Source organism: Lepisosteus oculatus, chromosome 18 (assembly GCF_040954835.1).
Source record: "Lepisosteus oculatus isolate fLepOcu1 chromosome 18, fLepOcu1.hap2, whole genome shotgun sequence".
NCBI lineage: Eukaryota > Metazoa > Chordata > Actinopteri > Semionotiformes > Lepisosteidae > Lepisosteus > Lepisosteus oculatus.
The window spans coordinates 8,284,475-8,298,460 of NC_090713.1; the positions used below are offsets into that span (position 1 = coordinate 8,284,475).

General features: G+C 43.0%; 1 long non-coding RNA gene across 3 annotated transcripts; it reads left to right on the forward strand.

The window, feature by feature from the left end:
• Positions 1–1,895: 1,895 nt before the first annotated feature.
• On the forward strand, positions 1,896–5,302 carry LOC138224059 (uncharacterized). Of its 3 annotated transcripts, XR_011182407.1 has the most exons (4): positions 1,896–1,974; positions 2,078–3,032; positions 3,710–3,800; positions 4,888–5,302. It is a non-coding gene; the product is annotated as an uncharacterized lncRNA (long non-coding RNA). The 3 variants fall into 3 exon arrangements; XR_011182408.1 differs by lacking the exon at positions 3,710–3,800; XR_011182406.1 differs by lacking the exon at positions 4,888–5,302 and having other exon boundaries at positions 3,710–4,108.
• The last annotated feature ends 8,684 nt before the right edge of the window (positions 5,303–13,986 follow it).

The window sequence follows — 13,986 nt, forward strand, 5'->3', positions numbered from 1 at the left end:
GAGAAGGGCGTTATCACCCACAGAGTGTAGACAAGCTTGGGTGACAGACAGGAGCCCAGAGTCAGAGGAAAGAAGGCTGCAAGGTGGGGAGCAGGAGGATAGTAACTCAGACAGGTTCTGAGATGCCAGGTTACGTAGAGCCTTATAGGTGAGCATGAGGACTTTGAAGTTGACAGGAAGCCAGTGCAAAGACTCCAGGACAGGAGTAACGTCATCACTTGTACGCAGCCTCAGGATTCTGGCTGCTGAATTCTGGACATATTAGATACTCCAAAGAGTAGGACATTGCAGTAATCAATTCTGGAAAAGACACATGTGTTAATCATAGTTGATGGAAGGTGTGGAGAAGCATAACTTCATTCTTGTCATGGTTGAAATGAAAAGACCTTTGAGACATCCAGGATTTTATCTCATAAATGTAATTAGAGAGTACAGGGACATCTCTATCAATGTCAGTGAACTTCTTCGACCTGAGTCAATTATGTGGAGCACCTTTTTATCATTTATCATCTCTCATGTTAATATGCCCCTCCTAACCCAAGGAAAACTACACTGATACAGCAAAAAAATCCACTTTGATATCAATCTTCCAAGTAAAGCAGTCATCTCTGACACATCAAGAATTGATGCACTGGACAGTACTATATACCCTTTTTCTTCCTTTGGGTTTAAAAGTGCCTTTATTCTGATTGTCTTTTATCAATTAGTTTTTCCTTTGATTTAATGACTCTGTCAGGTGAAGAACATAGTTTAAGTGATATATACTGTAGATACAATTATAAGCACCAGGAAAAAAAAGACCATTAATATTCTAGCAACAAACTGCCTAAATAGGCTCAAAGCCTACCACTCATCTGCCTTTCTCATGTTCTTGTGTTCTTTTCCGAATGTATGTATCTTCCGCAATTAAAATTCAGATGTACAGTAGGCATACAGTAGCTAAGGAGTCCATTTACCAGCTATGGCACAATCTCAAAATTCAGAGCTGGGCTTTCCTTAAAACAGCACTAAGCCCATTTAAAAAGAACCCTTTCAGCTCTTTAACATGCTCAAATTAAATAACTCCCTATTGAGTTACCATATAGATAAATTAAAAAGAAACATACAAACCTGTTGGAATAGACTCTGGGTCCCCAGCAACCCTGTATTGGATAAAATGGTTTGATGAATAAACAGTTATCAGGTTCTTGTGAAATATCAAGACTAACCACAACATTAAACATACACCAACACTTGATGATCTTAATAACCAGAGATAAACAACCAGAAGCCCTACTTTCATGCAAAAATCCCAGTGATTAAAAAATTAAATATTTATTTTATCACAGTCTTGCCACAGTTTAATGTCTGACCAGTTGAATCAGAGATTCAACACTGGACCTCTGCCACACGGATAAAAGCTAATTTCTTTGTCTCTGTCGCCCCCTACAGGTGTTTCCTGTAGCAACATGTCAAATAGCCAGTCTTCTCTTTGTCAAGAAACCTCAGCGCCTTTACTGTCACTCTTAGGGCTGCAGTGAGATGTTCCTTTCACAGTCCTCACCTGTTTGTGCATAATAATATCCTCTACTGTTACAAATTCAATAACTTAAAAATTTTCCACCAGATTCTCTGAGCTTTTTCTTCACCCTAAATAATTGTCAGGAATATGTACTGTATTTCCACTTCTTTGCAGTTAAAATCACACTTTGCCACCTCAGAGCAGGATGATGCGCTGAGGCAGAACAGACAGATAAAATACAGATTCATTGAATTTCTGATTCAAGACACAGCTTGCTGACATTATTATTCAAAAGAACATCCCACATGCAAACTGATAAGACCTTGTCTTCCTGCTTTGCATAAAAGGGATCAGACAGCCGTTAAATCTGAAGGCTTGTTACAATTCTGACGACATTTGTTCAAACCACTAGAAAGCATCAGCTATGGTGTCGGTTGTTTCAGTTGCCTGGATCATTTTATTCTACTCTGTTGGTGAGTAAGAAAAATACCTTATCAGGTTTTATATTTTCACGTAAAATGTATAACTATAGTATCTAGTGCTGTCTAATACAGATTGTTTGTGTTGTTTCTGCAGGGACTGAGGGTCAGATCACAATGACTCTGACTCCAGCCACAGTCTCAGTGTCTCCTGAGCAGGATGTCAGTCTCCAGTGCAGCGCAAGTCAGGGCATTAGCTGGAGTTTAACCTGGTACCAGCTCAAGCCTGGGCACAGTCCCAGACTGCTGATTAAAGCTGGGGATGAGAGATTCGATGGGGTTTCCACTCGTTTCGGTGGCAGCAGATCGGGAACTGTCTTCACCTTCAAAATCACTGGAGTCCAGGCTGAAGATGCAGGAGATTATTACTGTCAGCAGTATGACAGCACTCAACCCAGCAGCAAAACCCTACCCTCTTGACATGTTTAGCTGCCGTTGACTGCTGGTAAACAACTTTACAAATTAATGCTCAAAACTGGACCACCATTTTAATTTGTTTCTTCCTACCTTACAGCCAGTATATTTACCCAAAAGTCTCTGTACAGTAGAGAGAGCAACAGAAGATGGGGAGAAGGCATATACTCATCTAATGTCAGCTGCTGCATGTGTATCCCAATGGCAGTTCAGAGCTCTGTAACCCCACGGTGCAAATACTGAACCCTGATCACGACTCTAGACCAGACTTTGGGTTCTTTGCTCCTTGTGTCTGGAGGACAATGTGGGAAGAAATCACAACAGACCTGCAAGATCAAACAGGAATATATAACACTGTGAAAAAAAATATGTTTCCTTTTCTACACTCCACGGAGTACGCTATTGTATTCTACATTCTAGATTTTTTTTTCAAGAAAAAAGTCATTCTGGCCCCCGGTTTACACTGAGGAAAAGTGGGATTATTGCTGACTTCTGAACACAGCATTCTTGCATATGAGTGAAGTGCTTTCATTGGTGCCTTAAGGTGTGTTTCGTTAATGAGGTCAAGTGTGATCTTCTTCAGAGAAAAGACTCATGCATTGAGGAAAACTGCCTACACATCTCTCTGCTGTTTGCAGGTAAACATTGTGCCTCTTTCATTTTCATACATCTTAATATGTCACCGAGACAGCAACTAAGGAGATTACTTAAGGAAGAGAGCACATACAATAAATAAACAATAAACAAGAGGAGCAAGAGAGGACCAAGCCTGTATACAGTATGAACACTGCTGATAGTTTTAGAGTTATTTACTGCTTGTCTTCTCTACACTAAGAATATCTAGTATATCTAATGTGAAGCTGGCTTGTGTCAACTCTTGGTCTCTCCTTGGGATATTTTTTTATGGATGATACAATCTGTTTTGGAATTACCATTCCCCACCAGATTTTAAAAAAAATGTTTGTAACTTGGAGTTACAAACAAGCAGCCAGTGATGTTATCAGTGACTGTCTCCCTTCACGACTACATCAGAATCGAATCACCTGGAGACTCTGAGTGCTTGGGGTTAGTTTATAAACCCACCCATTCCAGGTGCTCTTCAGTGAAAACATTCGGGCCTGACAGAGCGTTGGGGCGTTTTTGACACTGAGCCCCTAGAGCTTCGTCTCTGTGTTTATTCCCGAGCCCCGCTTTGTTTTCTTGCTGTTACTCCATGCCCCCGGACTTGTCGTTCCACCTCGCATTCCAGATTATTGCTGACTTCTGAACACAGTATTCTTGTATATGACTGAAGTGCTTTCATTGCTGCTTTAAGGTGTGTTTTGTTAATGAGGTCAAGTGAGATCTTCTGAGAAAAGACTCATGCATTGAGGAAAACCACCTACCCATCTCTCTGCTGTTTGCAGGTAAACATATTGGCTCTCTCATTTTCATACATCCCAATATGTATCACTGAGGCAGCAACTAAGGGGATTAGTTAAGGAAGAGAGCACATGCAATAAACATCTCTTTAATGTTGAAGAGGAGCGAGATGACTGAGCTTGTGTATGAACACTGCATCTAGTTTTTAAATGAGTGATTTACTGTCTGTCTTCTCTACACTAAGAGTGTCTAGTGTATCTAGCGTGAAGCTGGCTTGTGTCAAGCTCTTGGTCTCTCCTGAGGATAAAAAAATATTGTTTTATGGATGATACTGTCTGTTTTGGAATTACCACTCCCCACCAGATTTTTTTTAAAATTTAATTACTTAGGAGATACAAATGAGCAGCCAGTGATGTCATTAGTGACTGTCTCCCTTCACGACTACATCAGAATCGAATCACCTGGAGACTCTGAGCGCCTGGTGTTAGTTTATAAACCCACCCATTCCAGGTGCTCTTAAGTGTAAATATTCAGGCCTGACAGAGCACAGGGTGTTTTTGACACTGAGCCCCTGGAGCTTCGTCTCTGTGTTTATTCCCGAGTTCCGCTTTGCTTTCTTGCTGTTACGCCACGTCCCCGGAGGACTCGTCGTTCCACCTCGCATTCCAGTACTGTTCCTAATTAGTCAATTAACCTCTGACTATTTAAAACTGCTTTACTCACATCTCCCTGCTCAGTATTGGGTTTATCCTGGCTAGAGCTGCTCTTTCTAAATCTCTGTGACTCTCTTTTTTGGATATTGGCTTCCTGGTCCTGGTTCGTCTCCCGACTACGTCTCCTGGTTTCGGTTTTTGGCTTTCTACTGTGTTCTGGTTCTGATTCTCGTCTTCCTCACAGTTTTCGGCTCCGCTTCTATTTTGGTGCTTCTTCCCGGCTCGACTACCTACGGCTTACTGACCTCAGCTTGCTCACTCGACAACCTCATTGGATATCGTTCAGTATTCTGCATAGCGTCCACACTACCTTTCTTTAACACTTGCCATGTCAGCCTGCTGTGTTTTGACCTCCTGCTTTGTCTCCAGACTGTGTTCCCAGATCTCCCCTCAGCTTTGTTGTCTTTGTGTCTTTCAGCTTCTACCCTGGCTTTGTCCTTGGACTGAACCTCGCACTGTCTCCCAGTCAGCCCCTTGCGCTTGGCTACACTGCCTCCCCAGTTGCAACCATCACTTGTGACTCCGGATTGAGTTCACCAGCACCTCTCTCTGGTTCCCTGGGCTCTCCAGTCATCAAGCTGCCTTTTCCCCATTCCCAGAGTGCACGTTCCCTGCTTCTCCAGTGCCAGTGCCCCACAGGCTTCCCTGTGTGTGCTTGCAGGCTCCCAGACTCAGTTGCTTGTCGTCCTGGATTTCCCTCTGAGTCCTACCTCAGCAACATGGCATCTCTAACAGAGAACAGAAGAAGAGTTTTTTCCCCTTTCTCTTTTCTCTTAGAGGGAAAATGTGTTTTTCTTTTCTCTTCTTTTGAATGCTTGGATCCCCATTTTTTCTTCTGTTTGGTCTGTTTTTGGCTTTCAGATAGGAAACAAAAAGAGGAAATGAAAGAGAGAACTCTCAGAAGATGTATCGAAAGACTCTGCAGTGTCTCGAACCCTCTCTTCTAGGTTGCCAGGTATGCGGATGACCAGGGCCCCATGCACTCTCTCTGCTCCCTTTGCTTTGTCTGCACTCAACTCACAGGATCTCAGTTCCCATGATCACCTGCTCCCCTGTGTGCTCCATGACTGATAGTCCACAGCCTGATATCTGGTGTGTTCTGGGCTGTTTATACATAGCTCAGTAATAAAAGAGTTAAAGAACAGGAAAAACAATGTCTTACGCCAGCTATCAGAGTTCTGCACATCATTTGAACATGTTTGTCATACCTGACTTCCCCAGCTTCCACAGCAACACTAACTATGGGAGAAAGCTTTCCTAGAAGATTTGCCTTTCTTGGAGCAGGAGAGGAGTGCTGGTGTCATTCATGCCTTTTTCACCTCCGCCCCTCCAGAGGAGGGTGCCAGCCCTAACCCTAGGTCATTGGCTTTCAAATCACATCACTCTTCAGCCCCTTACTCACTCATAACTGAGCTTCAGGTCCCTCTCTCTGTGTGCACATACTATGATGGCCCATAACAATGACCGGGATTAATCAGTCCATTCCAGGTGTTCTTCAGTATAAATAACCTGACCTGAGAGAGCCTGGAGCTCTGTTATTGCGTTCGACACCGAACCCCTCGAGATCCATCTCCATGCTTATTCTCAAGGTCCACTTTGCTTTCATGCCTTGTCAGCATGCTGTGCTTTGACCTCCTGCTTTGTCTCCAGACTGTGTTCCCAGATCTCCCCTCAGCTCTGTTCTCTGTGTGTCTCTGTGTGTCACACCTGGCTTTTAACTTGACTGAACCTCACTCTGTCTCCTGATCAGCCCTTGTTCTTGACTACAATGCCTCCCCAGTTACGACCCTCGCTTGTTTCCCACAACCCTGGACTGTGGTTACCAACATCCTGCAGGTCTACCAATCAACCATGACCCAGGAAATTCCATTTGAGCTGTGACCTGTGGCTGACCTGAGAGCAGCCCCTGACATCCTTTGATGAAACTGTCAAGTTATTTCCTAGACTGTGTAGGCATCCTCTCACGAGGCACCAGTAAATGTAGGGGTTTTGTGCATTTACTTGGACAATTATTAATTGTAGCAGTAAGTCACAAAATTATTCTTTGATGGCTATTACAAGACCAACCCAGCAGGATACTCAGCAATGCACACACGGGTACTTATACACGAGAATACATTTATTGATACATAAAATATGCATATAAACATAACAGATCTTATAGTGAGGGTTAGCAGAATACAAAAGGTATATATTCAATCACAGTTAAAAACCAAAAGGGACATACATTCAGTATACCATTCATTTAGACTGTTTCGGAAATGAACTTGGATTACAACTTTAGATACACAAAAGCAAGTACATCACTCTTAGGAATTAAATTGATATCAACTCAGGTTGAGGTAACAATTGAATTCTCGAGCTGTAATGCAGAATGTTGAATACTCATCTGATCTGTGTGGATTCAGATCTCCTGCAGGCACAAAGAAGCAGTGGCAGGCTTGTTGCTGTGTCCAATCAAGCAGTGCTGGTTCGGCATGCAACGTGGGAGAAGGAGGGAGAGATTTCTGTGGCGGTGCGTTGCTGATGCTCTCTGAAGACTGGCTAGTTAGTGTTGGCTGAAACTAGCAGAGTTTCTGCACAAGAGAAAAGTGACTGCGGGTCCAAGCAGTTCACACTCTTCAGACAGGAAGAAGACCGGTTCGTTCCTGATATAGCGCTAGTTCTGAATACTGATATTCAGTTGTCCACAGTTCCGACTGTAGTTCACTTGTTGATCAGGTGAGCTTTCACGGTGGGTTCATGAGGCTTGCTGCTGGGCTAACCTCGGGTGGATCCTTTGGTTACACGCTGACAACCTCCGTTCTCGACTCTTAGAACAAAGGAAAGTCCTGGCACTCGGACACATTGGCCGTTACATGATTGTCTGAGCTGAGTCTGAGGATGTCCAGGAGGAGCTGAGTCAAGAATGTCCAGGAGGCGCCCGGAGGAAGCCCTGTGCTGCCTGTTTTACCTGGAGGAACTATGGTCGTTCATTGGTTGAAAGTTCTGTGGGCATCCGAGACTCACGTGGGGTTAACCTGCCCTACCAGTTCCTGATTGGCTGAGGATGAGTAACAATGCACTCTGACCTTAGGGTTGTAAACCTTGGGATGAGACTCTCCCTTGGAGTCTCCAAGACAGTCAGGTGCCAGAGATGACCATTTATTAGGGTTGCTGGAGAATCTCAGCTTTGGGAGTTGTTCCGTATCAGGACACTCTATCAGATAGAAAAACACCTTAAATGTGAACCAAATGGAATGGCCTTTCTGTATCCAGCACTACTGAAATGAGAGACAGAGAGACTGGCAAGGGAGCAGCAAATTCCTGTATTTTAATAAGCCTTGCCACTACAACTGTATGCTGGACATCACCAGTTGGGATCAGCTTCAACACCATGACTGGATAGCTGGTTATAGACCCACGGTCCTATAGGGTTAAAGGGTTTTTTACAACCTGATGGATTATAATGACTGTGTGGCAGCTCCTTTTTAATTTACTTTCACCCGAGAAAAATCTGAAACTGAAAGCATTTGTTTGTGATGCTTGGTCAGGAAGAATCTCCATTTCTCTGTCTCTCATTCGTCACAGATGTTAGGGCTTTTGTGCAGAAGCCAGGTGTTTGGTGTCTCTAACCCTCCTGGCTGCCTCACACACCTGCTGAAAGGGAGCCCCTGTGTAAATGGGGCGGATTGCCCTCTAACACAAGATCAGGCTGCGGGTGTTAAAAGCGAAAGTCTGGGAGGATGAAAGGCGCTGGAATGTAATGCTCTGTTCAGCTCATGCAGTTCCCCCAGTGTAGCACGAGGCAGCCTGAGAGGCAGAGCTGGGGGAGATGAGCAGGGTTTCAGTTCCGGGCTGTGAGGGGAGCCAGGTGAAGGCAGCGATCATCTGGCTGTGTGGTTTCTCTCTCTGCTGCTGCCCTGAAACTGACTGTCAGTCTGCTGCTCTGTGATTGCAATCGCACTGTTCTTCTGTGGTTGTTATTCTGCCTTTGTTCTGTGGTTCTGCCAAAAGCAAAACAGAATGAATTAAACTTACAGTTTCAAATCTAATTTAACTAATCAGCAGCAGTGTTGAGTAATGTATCTGTGAAATACCATGTTGGCACTGAATGTGATTGATTCTTTTTCACTTTTTGTTGAAATGTGAAATGAACTAACATACAGTATGGAGGTGACAATGCAAAATGATCGTATAAAGTGTGTCTATTATGAAGAGGCATGTTCAGCATATCATATTAAATGAATATTGTATAATTTATATCATATCTTTCTGGAAATTTTAAGGAAATTTTCGATGAGAGTTGGCTTTCATTTTTCTTTATTTTAAAAGTATAATATATATCTGACTATATTTCAAATTTGTCCTTACAGCTCTCTGGTCCTGGGAAGCCTTCTGTGTGGAGTCTGGATGTTCTCACTCTGATCAAGGAGGATTTGTCTTTGTCCTCCAGTTCTTCCCGCCTCCTGAGCCCTGATTGCCAGAATAATCGATCTCTGCAAGTTATTGCCCCTGTCTGCTGGTATCAAAGTGCACTGGGATGGACTGGCATCCTAGCTGCTGTCCCTCCTTGCGCGTAGACCTCCAGATTAGACTCTGGACCAGGAATAAGAGACTTTCTGATGATGGATGGATTCAAAAGGATGTGTGATGCAAGAACACAACCACATGCATATTGGTTGCATATTATCAGGTATGTCTGTTGTGGCGCTGGAGACATCAGAGATGTACAGCAAGTCTTAGTAATAATTATTTCAATACTGCACATCAATACAGTTTCTAGTCTAATAGCAGAGAAAGAAAATTAAGTATGAATAAGAAAGAAGAACTGAAAGGAAGACATTGGCAGTGGAGGGCTGGGAAAGAGCAGTTTTGTGCAGGTTTTGTACAGCTGCGTATGAAACTTCACACCACTTTATTTTCACTGACACAACTCTTCACTAAAATAATTTAAATTATTAGATGATAGGTACAGAAGATATACTGTAGTGCTTTATTGAGCAATCTGTGTATGTAAACTCATATATGTATATAGTGACATATATAGTGTACATATATTAGTGGCCCTGATGTGCTACTGCAGGCAGTGACAAGACATGAATTGTGCAGCTTGTGCCCTAGATGGGCTGCTGGAAAAGGAGTATGCTGCTGTATGCACATATGTTGCCTTTGTGTGGTTGTTTCTTCCCTGTAGTTGATCTTCCTAGTTAGATTCCTCACAGGGTCGCCGTCTGTAACCCTGTCAGCAGCAGAACCATGAGTCCCCCCACAGACTGGACTCCAGTGGTTTGGTGGTGAGCAACTGTGTGACAGAGAGTAGGAGGTGGGGTTTATTATGAATTACAGAGCAGGGTCAGTCAGCAGGGCTTTGAAGTGTTGTGATTGCTTCTCTTTGGCTTCCTCTGCAAAAATTAAACCCAAGAGTGAGATTTTTTTATGGGAACTAGAAGAAGCTGAAAATGTGAGAGATTAAGATCCTGAGGAGATATTTTGGAGACGGGTTGGAAACTGTGAATTGGCAGAACAAACTACCAATCCAAAATGGAAACTCATGCAACAGAAAGACTGTAACCTCTCCCTGGCAGGGAAGGTTCTGGTGATTAAAGTCAAGCTCTTGCCTCTCTTGAATTTTCTGGCTCCCACCTTCCCAATCCCACACTGTTATGTGGCAGAGCTGGGGAGATTGATGTTTCATTTTCTATTGGTTTGGAAGCAGGAAAGACTCAGGAGGGAAATAATGTACAGGCCGCTACCCTTGGGGGGAAAGTTTGTCCCAGACGTTGCCATGAAGCTGCTGTGCATCTTCCTGACCTCTGTACTGAGAGGTCTTGCGAGAGCACCTGAACCACAAACCTGGACTTATTTCCCCAGGTGTTGGGGAGGTATCAGACCCAAGATGGATGTCTCATTCTCTGAGACATGCCCTGCAAGTTACAGCACAGAAAAAAGCTTTTAAGATCTCATCCAATTGGTCATGATAAGATCCTCCATCTGAGACTGGAGATGAAATGATCTCTTCCTTACACACATTGAATTGATTTATTTATGCTTTTAGGATCTCAGTATTCTAAATGAGGTCGGACAAGTGTGAGGGATCATTTTAGGTCAAATGTCCCTTGATTGCTGTGTGAAATGTATCTTTATTTCTTTATGTCTGGTTCTCCCACACCTCTCGTCGATGCCCTGCACTGAGAGACGATATGCCTGTTCTCTCCAGCCTCACTCCATGTTGCTTTTCTCCCAGGTGACACTCGGCCCTCGCTGACAGCCCTGCCCCCCTCCAGCAGGGAGCTGTCAGAGAAGAAGTCAGCTGTGCCGCAGGGTCTGGCCAGCAGTGGCTTCCTGTCCGGCTGGAGCCTGTAGTGGACAGTGGATGGCCCCTTCAGGACCAGCGGGGTCACCAAGACCCCCGGCTTCCTGGACGGCACTGGCCTGTACAGCTGGAGCAGCACCCTGACGCTGTAGGAGGCCCAGTGGTCCTCAGTGGGCACTGTGGTCTGTGAGGCCATCCACAGCTCCCAGACTCCCCTCTCAACACTCCTGAAGAAATCCAAGTGTACGGAATAGCCCAGCCCAGATTCCCAGCTTCATTCCCAGCCTAGAACTGCAGATAGTGGTGTTTAACTATAACCTGTCTGTGCTGTGATTCAGAAGCAAAAGGCTCTCACCCCCTCGCCTGTGTGGCCCGTCGTCTTGAGCCAGTGAGCTGCTTGTGTTAGACCCCTCTCATAGCTCTGCTCATGTCTGGGTGTGGAAATGGTCTGTTGCTGCAAGTGACACAACAGTCAGAGTAATAAAGAGTTTTTGGATCATAAGCATCAATGTTCTGACTATTATTGACAAACATTTTGTCTCATATTAGACTCCTGTAGCTAAACTGGTGGAGTTACTAATGATTTATTCTTCAAGATTCATCTACTGCTGGGGATCATTTTTACACAGTGTGCTAATGAATGGAGTTTAGAAAAAAAGTTCAGGAGGGATGACAAGAGCCAAGTTAAATCAGACTCAGCTCTCAGTAATTCAAAATCACCTCTGACGTCACTTCCTCACCTAAAACATTATAAATACTGTATGTGATCCCCTTATCTCCCTCTCATACATCTTTTTACATCCCTCCTCCACACCATCTCTACCTCTGCAGCTGCCCCTTGGTCACTCCTCACTCTGCAGGGGGTCCCTGCCTCCCTGTCCTCTGGCCAAAAGGACCAGGACGGTGAAGTCAAATTTTCACTGAACACTCCAGAAACCTTCTTGGATGTTATTCCCTGTGGATATTCCCTTGTGTGTGTGCCCTGTGGTAAAGTTGGCTATGATACACACTCACACTCGGCTCATCCCAGAGTGAAGACTGACCCTCCGAGCAGCAGATTAAAAACTAATTACTGTCAAATGTGTGCTGCTGTACGGGCTACTACCTGTTAATGCAAATCATTTTAGGTTAGTGGATAACTAACCTCTTGGGATAGTAGATCAGTAGATCTATAGATCAGTAGATAGTAGATCAGGAATCTGTCATTTACATGTACATGCTAAAAGCTCTTCCTTTAGCCAGTTTTAAAGAATGATATGTGTTTTTGAAATTTGATTGTGTCTGATGTTCTTCAGTGTGAATTGACCCCAGACTATACTCCAATTTGCAATGTGACTCAAGGGATCTGAGCCACTGTTTTGTTCCTTTTGTATGAGGTCATTACAAGCACCTGAATGAATAAAACATCGCAATATTCACAGATACCCTGAAAAATACACACACCTGTCTTCACAAAATTGCAGTGAAAGAGGTGTCAGACAATATTTTTAGAGCAGCAAAGAAAACATCAGCTTTGCTATATAAGAAAAAGGTTTACAGAATTTTACAGTGCAATTTCTTCCAACTTGAGAAGGCTAGCCTGTCTGGAATACTACTTATGTATGATTCATAAACTGAACATTAATTAAATCCCAACCTTTCCAGTTTTAGCCTTGAAACTTGAGAGTTCATCATTTTTCCAAACAAGGATTTGAGGATACAGGAAGAAAGCAGGAGACAGCTTCTTTCACAAACAATTGTGAAATCTATCTAGATTTTTCACATTTTTTGTTTTTTTTGTAACACTGAATATTTATCTTGATCACATTTTTTAAGAAAAGAATTAGTTTCCATGTGAGAAAAATTATAGCGTTTCAACACATCATGTTGTAACATCTTGTACATCACTACACAGTATGTACACATACCAGGTGTTATACAATCTACTAAAACTACAAAATAGAAGATCAAGCCTTTTACAATCTCTCTTCCAAAAACAGACAGTATCAATTGAAGTTCACAGACAATGGTTCTGCAGTTTAATATGTGATCTTGCTGTTTTAGATAGTGAGGTTGCCTGAATGGCTTTTTACTGTTTGTAATCTGTGGTGCATTTAATTACTGTTATTTCAACTGTAGCCATAGTCAACAACCCATGTTAACACCTGTGTGTGCAAAGCACCAGTGAACTTACAATTTAAGAAGGGATTCGATGTGCACAGTTTCTGTGCTCTTGAAACACTGGCACTGGGCAGGAAGGCTGCAGGACTGTAAGATATATATTAATTGGTAAACCAGGCAGAAACCAGGGGGATCTGTTGGGAGAATCTTCTAGGATCACTTCAGTACTCCAGCCTTACAAGGGTTGCTTGTGTTCTTCACGGCTCTTACTTACTTCACAAGGGGAATGTTGTTTTGTTGGTGGTGTGTTAGGATAGGAAATGGAAACAAAGAGCATGCCTAGTCAAGGCAAGATCTGAATGAAATGCAGAAAGACACTGACCATGACATGGAGGAGAAATCTTTTGAAAGAGTTTTAATGGATTATGGATCATATTGATAATCCAACCAGCAGTTTCTTTTATTACTGAAGTCATCATTAGGATCAAGGAGATTTATCACTTGGCAAGAGCAATGTTGTCTCTTGTATCCTAGAAGAGGATACTCATGAATTCAATGTCTTTGTTTATCCAGGATGAGGATGAATTAAAGGCCATTTCCTGACTTATTAACTTGTGGAAGTTGGACACATCATTGGATAAATACAAAGAGAGACATCATCACGGAGTCTTGGAGATCCAGCTTGATTTGATCTTTGTGTCAAATGAAATTAGTCTTTGACACATGGCTTCTGTCCAATCCATGCTGGACAGAGTGAGCAGCACACAAGACAGGAGCAGACACTGGGCTAAAATTGTTTCTAAGAGAACAACAAGAATGCTGGACACATTCCATAAATCACGGAGTGACCTTTTGCTTTAGAACTTCTAATGAATCCTGAAGGGTATTACAAAAATGACTGAATGATCCTGAAACTCCTTGGTCCAAAGTCCATTCTTGACTGTATTTCATGGGAATAACTTACATTGGCTGGAAACTGCATTCTTTACTGACCTTTACATGGAACTGAAATCAATGTTTCATATTTGGAATGTGTGGTCTTTGGATGTTTTTTTAAAAACATTCTGGAGAACTATTATTTTTATTGGACTGGGGATTCATCTTGGAATACATTTCATCACA